This window comes from Mauremys mutica, chromosome 26 (assembly GCF_020497125.1).
Source record: "Mauremys mutica isolate MM-2020 ecotype Southern chromosome 26, ASM2049712v1, whole genome shotgun sequence".
Lineage (NCBI taxonomy): Eukaryota > Metazoa > Chordata > Testudines > Geoemydidae > Mauremys > Mauremys mutica.
The window spans coordinates 14397919-14408205 of NC_059097.1; the positions used below are offsets into that span (position 1 = coordinate 14397919).

The 10287-nt window shown below is 51.6% G+C and overlaps 1 pseudogene; it reads left to right on the forward strand.

Moving 5' to 3' along the window:
- The first annotated feature begins 341 nt into the window (after positions 1-341).
- LOC123356645 lies at positions 342-2826 on the forward strand (annotated as a pseudogene).
- The last annotated feature ends 7461 nt before the right edge of the window (positions 2827-10287 follow it).

The window sequence follows — 10287 nt, forward strand, 5'->3', positions numbered from 1 at the left end:
ACTATACACTGAAATGTAAGTACAATTTTATATTCCAGTTGTGTATTTTACAGTTATATGGTAAAAATGAGCAAGTCAGCAATTCACAGTGTGCGGTGACCCTTTTGTATTTTTATGTCTGATTTTGTAAGCAAGTCATTTTTAAATGAGGTGTAACTCGGAGGTACGCAAAACAAATCAGACTCCTGACGGGCACAGTAGTGTGGAAAGCCACCAGTCTACACAGCTGTTTTTAATGTGCCATCCCCTACAGTGGAGCACCCATAGGGAGACACATCTCAAAGAACCATCATTGATGCACAAGTTGAGTAACTTCTTCTTTTGCGTGTTACCTGATCTCACTGGTCTTCTTTCCTCTGAGCAGGGTTCCCAGTTTCCAAACCTGATGTCATCTCCCAGCTGGAACGAGGGGAAGAGCCGTGGGCCCCAGATCTCCAGGGCTCAGAGGAAAGAGAGATCCTGAGAGGCAGTTGCATGGGTGAGGGATCATTAAACCTTCTCAGTGTTTGAAGGAAACAGCTGGGATTCCCAGCAAAGACCTTGTGAGGTCTCTGGGTTCAGGATGATCCCCAGCAGGTGTCATATCTTTAGGGCAGATACTGTTCATGGCTTCCTACCCATCCTAGCTCCTGGCACTAGTTCCCTCCCCAGACTCCCTTTTCTCTGGGGAATGTTTGGATGTGAACTGGATGCAGAATTGATCCCCTCCTCTCGCCCCTTTGGGGAAGAATTTGGGGAAATTCAGTCCCTGGTTTTTCTCCATCTCCAGCTATTCTCTTGGTTTGTTCCCCCCTTTTGTCTTCTGCTTTCTGAGGTTTTTCTTTCTCTGTCCCATCAGGTGAGGGGATAGTGAGAGAGACCATAGAGCAGACTCCTCAGCAGGAAGATGATCAAGTGGAAGCGCATGGGGCGTTATTGCAAAGAAGCAAAGGGAGTGTGTCCAGGAGTTGTGAGCAGGGAAAAGGCTCTCAGTGGCAGCACAGGCCAGAGAAGCGGCAGGGAAACCAGCCAGCACAGAAAGTTGGAATATCTGTTAATTATCAGGGAACTCACAGAGGGCTGAAGGAAACCACAGCCCAGCAGAGAATCCTGACGGAAGAGAGAGAGAACATGGGCTTTGAGTGTGGGATAAAGTTCAGGAGGCGCTCACACCATCAGAGGATCCACACAGGAGAGAAACCCCATAAATGCTGTGAGTGCGGGAAAACCTTCGCTTGGCGCTCACACCTCATTGGCCATCAGTGGATCCACACAGGGGAGAAACCCTATAAATGCTGTGAGTGCGGGAAAACCTTCACTCGGAGCTCAGCCCTTATCTACCATCAGAGGAGTCACACAGGGGAGAAACCCCATAAATGCTGTGAGTGTGGGAAAACCTTCACTTGGAGCTCAGTCCTTATTCGCCATCAGAAGAGTCACACAGGGGAGAAACCCTATAAATGCTGTGACTGTGGGAAAACATTCGGTCAGAGATCAGGCCTTACTGTACATCAGAGGATCCACACAGGAGAGAAACCCTATAAATGCTGTGAGTGCGGGAAAACCTTCGCTTGGCGCTCATACCTCATTCGCCATCAGAGGATGCACACAGGGGAGAAACCTTATGAATGCCGTGAGTGCGGGAAAACCTTCGCTTGGCGCTCACAACTCATTGGCCATCAGAGGATCCACACAGGGGAGAAACCTTATGAATGCCGTGAGTGCGGGAAAACCTTTGCTCAGAACTCAAGCCTTGTTATACATCAGAGCGTCCACACAGGGGAGAAACCCTATAAATGCTGTGAGTGTGGGAAAACCTTCACTCAGCACTCAAACCTTATTCACCATCAGAGGAGTCACACAGGGAGAAACCCCATAAATGCTGTGACTGTGGGAAAACTTTCACTGAGCGATCATTCCTTATTCGCCATCAGAGGAGTCACACAGGGGAGAAACCCTACAAATGCTGTGAGTGCGGGAAAACCTTCACTCAGCGCTCACACCTTATTCGCCATCAGAGGAGTCACACAGGGGAGAAACCCTATAAATGCTGTGAGTGCGGGAAAACCTTCACTGAGCGCTCAACCCTTATTCACCATCAGAGGATCCACACAGGGGAGAAACCCTATAAATGCTGTGAGTGCGGGAAAACCTTCGCTTGGCGCTCATACCTCATTCGCCATCAGAGGATCCACACAGGAGAGAAACCTTATAAATGCTGTGAGTGTGGGAAAACATTCGCTCGGAGATCAGGCCTTATTGTACATCAGAGGATCCACACAGGGGAGAAACCCTATAAATGCTGTGAGTGCCGGAAAACCTTCACTGAGCGCTCAACCCTTATTCACCACGAGCAGATCCACACAGGGGAGAAACCCTATAAATGCGGTGAGTGCCGGAAAACCTTCACTGAGCGCTCAACCCTTATTCACCACGAGCAGATCCACACTGGAGAGAAATCCTATAAGTGCTGTGACTGTGGGAAAACCTTCACTCACAGATCAGGCCTTACTGTACATCAGAGGATCCACACAGGAGAGAAACCCTATAAATGCTGTGAGTGCGGGAAAACCTTCGCTTGGCGCTCATACCTCATTCGCCATCAGAGGATCCACACAGGAGAGAAACCTTATAAATGCTGTGAGTGCGGGAAAACTTTCAGTGTGCGCTCAAACCTTACTCGCCATCAGAGAATCCACAAAGGCTAGCGCCCCTCTGAATCCTGAGTGCAGGAAAACCTTCGCTGAGAGATTCCACCTTATTCGCCATCTGAGAATCCACACAGGAGAGAAACCCTAGGAATGCTGTGAGGGCGGGAAAACCTTTGCTCGGAGCTCACACCTTATTCTCCATCAGAGGAGCCACACAGGAGAGAAACCTTATGAAATTCTTCCATCACAGCTCTTCTCTTATTTATCACCAGAGAAGCACCAGAGAAGCCCAGAGAAACCCTATAAATGCTCTGAGTGCCGGAAAACCTTCACTGAGCGCTCAACCCTTATTCACCACGAGCAGATCCACACTGGAGAGAAATCCTATAAGTGCTGTGACTGTGGGAAAACCTTCACTCACAGATCAGGCCTTACTGTACATCAGAGGATCCACACAGGAGAGAAACCCTATAAATGCTGTGAGTGCGGGAAAACCTTCGCTTGGCGCTCATACCTCATTCGCCATCAGAGGATCCACACAGGAGAGAAACCTTATAAATGCTGTGAGTGCGGGAAAACTTTCAGTGTGCGCTCACACCTTACTCGCCATCAGAGAATCCACAAAGGCTAGCGCCCCTATGAATCCTGAGTGCAGGAAAACCTTTGCTCGGAGCTCACACCTTATTCTCCATCAGAGGAGCCACACAGGAGAGAAACCTTATGAAATTCTTCCATCACAGCTCTTCTCTTATTTATCACCAGAGAAGCCCATGGTGTTTTTCATCAACTCCTGTGTCATGGAAGTTTGTGTCCCTCCAACAGGAATGTCCCTCAGTCCCAAGTGGGAGAACCAGGAGTGACCTTTACTAGGTACATGGAGGTTAAATCTACCTGGGCTTTGGCTCCACTAGGGTTTTGCATGGAGTTAGCTAGATTGAGTTAGCAATTCTGATATAAAAACACAACTATTTTTTCAAGAAAGAAAATAGCCCATATAGTGTCCAGGGTAACATAGCAAATCTCCTCACCACTGGACACAACCTCCATCGCTTTTCCTGGTCTAACCAAATTTGGGGCATCATGTTTATACTTTTCCTCCCACTGCCAAGTGATTGTTAGTCATCAGGTTCCCCTACTAGGGACAGATTGGCTTATTCCCAGTTGTTCCCACATTGCCCTGGGTTCTGCTGAATAGCAGTTGGGTTTTGTACCATTTTTCTCATAAGAACATAAGAATGGCCGTACTGGGTCAGACCAAAGGTCCATCTAGCCCAGTATCTGTCTACCGACAGTGGCCAATGCCAGGTGCCCCAGAGGGAGTGAACCTAACAGGTAACGATCAAGTGATCTCTCTCCTGCCATCCATCACCTCCTTCTGGCAAACAGAGGCTAGGGACACCATTCTTTACCCATCCTGGCTAATAGCCATTAATTAACTTAACCTCCATGAATTTATCCAGTTCTCTTTTAAACCCTGCTGTAGTCCTAGCCTTCACAACCTCCTCAGGTAAGGAGTTCCACAAGTTGACTGTGCGCTGTGTGAAGAACTTCCTTTTATTTGTTTTAAACCTGCTGCCCATTCATTTCATTTGGTGGCCCCTGATTCTTATATTATGGGAACAAGAAAATAACTTTTCGTTATTCGTTTTCTCCACACCACTCATGATTTAATATACTTCTATCATATCCCCCCTTAGTCTCCTCTTTTCCAAATTGAAAAGTCCTAGTCCCTTTAATCTCTCCTCACGTGGGACCAGTTCCAAACCCCTAATCATTTTAGTTGCTCTTCTCTTAACCTTTTCTAATGCCAGTATATCTTTTTTGAGATGAGACCACCACATCTGTATGCAGTATTCAAGATGTGGGTATACAATGGATGTATATAAGGGCAATAAGATATTCTGTCTTATTTTCTATCCTTTTTTTAATGATTCCTAACATTGTCTTTGCTTTTTTGACTGCCACTGCACACTACGTGGACTCCTTCAGAGAACTATCCACGATGACTCCAAGAACTCTTTCCTGATTAGTTCTAGCTAAATTAGCCCCCATCATATTGTATTTATAGTTGGGGTTATTTTTTCCAATGTGCATTACTTTACATTTATCCACATTAAATTTCATTTGCCATTTTGTTGCCCAATCACGTAATTTTGTGAGATCTTTTTGAAGTTCCTCACAGTCTGCTTTGGTCTTAACTCTCTTGAGCAGTTTAGTATCATCTGCAAACGTTGCCACCTCACTGTTTACCCCTTTGTCCAGATAATTTATGAATAAATTGAATAGGATTGGTCCTAGGACTGACCCTTGGGGAACACCACTAGTTACCCCTCTCCATTCTGAGAATTTACCATTAATTCCTACCCTTTGTTCCGTCTTTTAACCAGTTCTCAATCCATGAAAGGACCTTCCCTTCCCTTCAGTCTGTGACTGAACCCATCACACGGTGCCTTTGTAGCCTGCGACCCAGCAATGGGTTGCAGCCAGATGACTCTTTGCCCAAATCTGATCTCACAAAACTATGTGATTGGGCAACAAAATGGCAAATGTAAAGTAATGTTGGTGTCCCTAGGCCTCAGTAAACCAAAGTTCTTCCATGCTGTGACCTTTAACCAGCCTAAGATGTGTTAACAGCCTAAAAGCAGAATATGTGAGAGTCAGCTTTTCTAGCAGACAGCTGCAGTCCTGCTTAAACTAGCAAAAGTCGTGACAAGGGGGGGAGGAAAGGGGGAGAAGGCTTCATGTGCCTGAGCTGACAAGTCCAACAGATAAACATGCGAATGGGAACTTTTCTAACACGCTAGAATGTAATGCTTAAAGTAACTGCTGTTGGGAAGGGAGGGGTGAGGGGGAAAACCGAACAAAAGGCTTACACAAACAGCGTAAGGTATAAATGCTGGGACCCCGCCTGCGCGCGGGTGTGCAGGATTTGAGAATGCTTTTTTTTCTCCCTGGCACCTTTTTTTGAGCTCAAGTAAACTTGGTTTGCTTCTCCACCCTGGTGTGTTAATTAGTGTGACGCACACCGGGCAACGAACCCCCATTTGCTGGAAGCTGGCAGTCTGCTTGGGGGGCTGGAAGAGCGGGAGTCCAGGGCATCTGGCCCATGACTCCCCAAGATGGACTTGGCCGAAAGTCACTGATTTCTGTCAGGTTTCTGTCCTGTGGGAGACACGGGGGCTTTGGGCTTCAGCTGTGGGGCCCTGCAGACCACCTGACACCAGCTCACAGACCCCCCGGGGGTCACACTGCCCTACCCGGTATTGCAGTAATGATTGTACAAGGTGTGACTCTGGCAGAGCAACTTACCTCAGAGTGTATTCAGGCCAATTGATGTGTGTATATATCAAAGCGATTGTTAAATGTAGAAGTGTATTGGGTGTTTAAGGGTCCTGAAAACGAGTGGAATGTTGTTTGCATTGTTTTCACTTATCTGTATTCTGTTACAGTGTAATAGCAAACAGTTACATTGTGTAAACCCACTAAATAACCCATCCAACGCCAATTAAGGTTTTTGGAATGCAAAGGAAGAAAAGGTTCATTTCAAAACCAGTGGTCTTAAGAAGCAGGATTCCTGGGGCGTTTGCGCTGTTGTTGCACAGGGTGGGAGTGGTGTCAGTCTTAGAGAGGCTGGGTTCAGAGCTAGAGATTAGGGTGGGGGTGAGGATTGGGCTACGGTTTTGGTTTAGGGTTGGGAACCAGGTTATAGGGTAAGGGTTCAAGTTGGGTTCCGGGTAGGGGGTGAGGTCGGGGTTTATATTTTGGGGGGAGGGTTTGGCCAGCAGCTGCATAGAAGTGCGGGTGACAAGGGTGCCAACCAATAGTAATTTATAAGTAGGTTTTTTGAGGTTGTTTTAGTGTCAGTAGCACCCTAGGGAGGGGGTAGGGTCATGTTTGCTACAGTATTGGGGCAGAGGATGGCAAGTTGACCCATCATTGTTAAGCTAAGGTTTTTGTCATGGTTATTTGAATAAAAGTCATGGAAAGGTTGTGGGCACTGAATCTCAGTAATAAGGTGTGAAAAGATCTGTTTCTCCAGCAGGATTTTTACATCACAACCTACTAAACATGTGGGAAGAGGGGGCAGGTTACTCCCCTTTTCCTTCACTCTGAACCACCTGAACCATGCTGGAGGGGAGACAGCTGCAGGTCCCCTTTTGCCCCAGCTCTGTACTGAGATGTCATAGCAGGGGCCAGGCACTAAGCAGGGGGGTGGATTGCGGGGAAAAGGGTACAGGGGTACACTGTGAGAAGGGGCGGGGCTTGGGCAGAAGGGGCAGGGCCTCCACAAGCCAGGGGTTCACCTACCACCCATGCTTGAACTATCCTGCCTGGTAACAAGGCAGAGGCAGGAAGGTTTGAAGGAAAAGGGTGAGAAAGGGTCACATGACCAGGAGGTAATCTATCTGGCACCAGGAGATGTATACAAGGGACTTGCAGGGTATGCTGGCTGCTGAGGAAGCAGCCTGTATTTGGTCACGTAATCATCGAGAGGAAAACATCAACCGTTTACCTGTTCCATCCCACCAAGCAGTCCTGATCCCTGGTGGCGTGGTCCTCGAGCTCCTGATCCTAATTCCCTTGAACAAGAGAGAGAGGAAACATGAGCTGACGCCATGCAGTCTAGAGCCATTTACAGCAACAGAGTAACACTGAAACTTTATTCATAGTTGGGTCTAAGCTTCAGTGCTGCTTGTACTCTGTAAACCACTGAGCTGTTTTGTTCTATTTTGCATTTACCGCCCTGTCTATCCTTTATCCTGCCCAGTTACTAAATCCCTCTTAGTTCATCCCTTTCAGAGCGTTTCAGTTTAATTTTCCCGCTGCGACCAATAGGTGATAGGCTTCCGCTGCTGCAGAGTGGGACACGGGCCACTTGCTGGAGGATTTTCTGCACCTTGAGGTTTTTAAACCACGATTTGAGGACTTCAGTAGCTCAGACATAGGTTAGGGGTTTGTTACAGGAGTGGATGGGTGAGATTCTGTGCAGGAGGTCAGACTAGACAATCATAACGGTCCTTTCTGACCTTAACGTCTATGAAACTGACAGATATATTGGGTGATGTAGAGGAGTGTCGGGTTCCCAAGGTGTCCTGAGGGAATGTGGGATTCAGAAGCCCCAGGGAGTAAGGGCAAGGTGAAGGGGGCTTGGAGGACCCCAGTGGGGCTGGGAAGGGGAACCCGGCAGGCTCGAGGGGGAACAGGAATCGGAGAGGGGAACCTGGCAGGCTGTGGATGGTGTGAGGGCGTGCAGTGCTGGGAAAGTGGGGCCCAGCCATGGAGAAATAGGTTGGAGCCAACTAGGGCTGAGATGTAGGGATGGGGTGTCATGGAGGATGTTGGGGTGCCCTGAGATGGGGAAGCAGATGGGGTGGATCAGGAGGAGCAAGGGAAAATCCAGGTAAAAGGGGCAGGTCGAGGGGGGTGGGCAGATTGTTGGCAAGCCTGGGGGTGTGGGAGCAGGTTGGAGGATGTTGAATGGGGCCTGGTAGCGGGCGCCGAAGGAGATGCCATGTGCGCTACCTCGAGTAGCCACCTGGGGTCACTAAGCATTTCCCACGTGGAGCAAGAATGAAACCTGGTGGCCAATCCAGGTAATGCACCAGCCATTTCCCTCATCAAGGGACAGTGGCACCATGTGGCCATTTGCTGTCCTGCACAAAGCGTTTCCCTCACACTGCAGGAGTGACACTGGGAGAGGCGAGTGAGGGACTTGGCCCACACACCACAGGAGAGAGAGAAAAGGAGGGAGGGAGAAAGGAAAAACAGCGGAGGAAGGTAAGTCGTCCTACTAGATTCAACCTTCCGCTGCGGAGGACACACTGCTCCTGGCCAGAGAAATGAGCAGCCCCTGAAACCGGGAATGTTGTCTCCCTCGTAACCACAGCTGGTCAGGAACCTTTTCTTACACACCCAGCCAATGGGGCCTCCCTACCTGGAGCCAGGTGAGCCGTGAGCAGAGTCCTCACCAAAGCAGACACTTATCTCACTGACAATAGCAGCTGCTCCGCTCCCAGATGGACGGCTTTTGCCTGGTATCAACAATTCTCACGGTCTCGTCGCTCTGGCTCCCTTCCCATCGCAGGAGGGCAGTAGACTGACGTGTGACCTTACTTCCCTAAACCCAGCACAAGGGGGGAAAACAGCTAAGTTCCCACCTTGGCAATTGGGGTTGGGGTGTAGGGATGGAGTGGAACCCCCAGCGGCCTCAGCTGGGCGCATGGCAATGGGAGGGGGCTGCGGCTGGGCACCGAGGGTCGGAGGTTTGGGCGGGGAGGGGGCTGGGGGGACTGAGGCTGCGGGGCAATGTAGGGATGGGTTTATGGGGGGGGGTGAGCAGAGGGATTGAGGCTCCTGGTGGTGCTGGGAGGGGGGATTGGGGCGAGGCCCAGCTGGGGTGATGTGGTGGCAGGTTTGTTTAGGGCCCACTCAGGGGCAGGCGGGATGCAGGTGGGTGGAAGGGAGATGAGATAATTTTGGATGAGCAGGGTGGGGGGGTGAAGATGTCCCAAGGGGAGGGAATGAGAGGGGCCAGGGGGTCTTTATCTAGGTGAGTGGGGGAGGGTGTGAGTGCCTGGGGGGTAGGAGCAGGAGGTGAAGTGGTTTCAGAGGAGGAAACTGAGACCCATAAGCCAAGGGGGGGAATGGCTAAGGCTGCCCCCCTGTAACCTCCTGTCCCCAGTCCTGGTGGGGGGGAGGGGTGACCCATCCCTCTCACTGTGAGGTTGGCTGCTCCTCTGGGTAAATTTGGGGTAAATACTCCACTGCGCTTTTACCATTTACACTGGATCAACTCCCTCCCCACTGTGTGGGGCCCCCGAGCCCAGCATCCGAGACGCCTGCGCTGCAAGTGTGTTGCCCCACAGCCCAAGCCCGGGGCAGCAGACCCAGGCCAGGCGCGGGTGTTTCATGGCAGTGTGAACACACCCTCCCATCGCGTCTACACTGCCATTAACCCCCCCCCCCAGGGCCCCTGTCCCCAGGCCCGGGGCAGCAGACACGGGCCAGGCGTGGGTGTTTCATCGCAGTGTGAACACACCCCTCCCATCGCGTCTACACTGCCATTAACACCCCCAGGGCCCCTGTCCCCAGGCCCGGGGCAGCTTTGTCCTGCCCGCCACGCGCTGCCCCGGGGACCCTCCGCCAATCAGGGAGCAGGGAGGCGCGCACGCGGCCCCTCCCCGCCCATAGACGGCCGAGCGCCAGAAAGTAGGGAGAACTACACTTCCCAGCGCGCACCGGGAGAGGGCACTACCGCTTCCGGCAGCCCCACTAAACGTCACTTCCGCTCTGAGGAGAAGCGGGAAGCGCGGTACCTTCCGCCCTCTCGAGCCCAGGTAAGGGAGGAGCCCGGGGTCAGCCTGAGCCTTGGCCCCTCCCCCCCGAGTCTCCCCGGGGCGCGCGCCCCTCAGACCCCGCCCCCCCCCTCCCGGCGCCTTCCCGCGCGAACTCTCGGGTCCCGGGGGGGGGGGTCTCAGCCCCCCCCGGAGTCTGGACCGGGCCCCGCCCCTCCTCGGCTCCGGGCCCCGCCCCTCCTCGGCTCCGGGCCCCAGCCCCGCCCCGCGGGCAGTGCCCGGGGCCGGGACCCTGGTGGGGGCGGGGCGGGGCGGGGTCTCCTACCGCGGGCGGGGGCAGCGGGTCGCTCCGGGTGACTGGC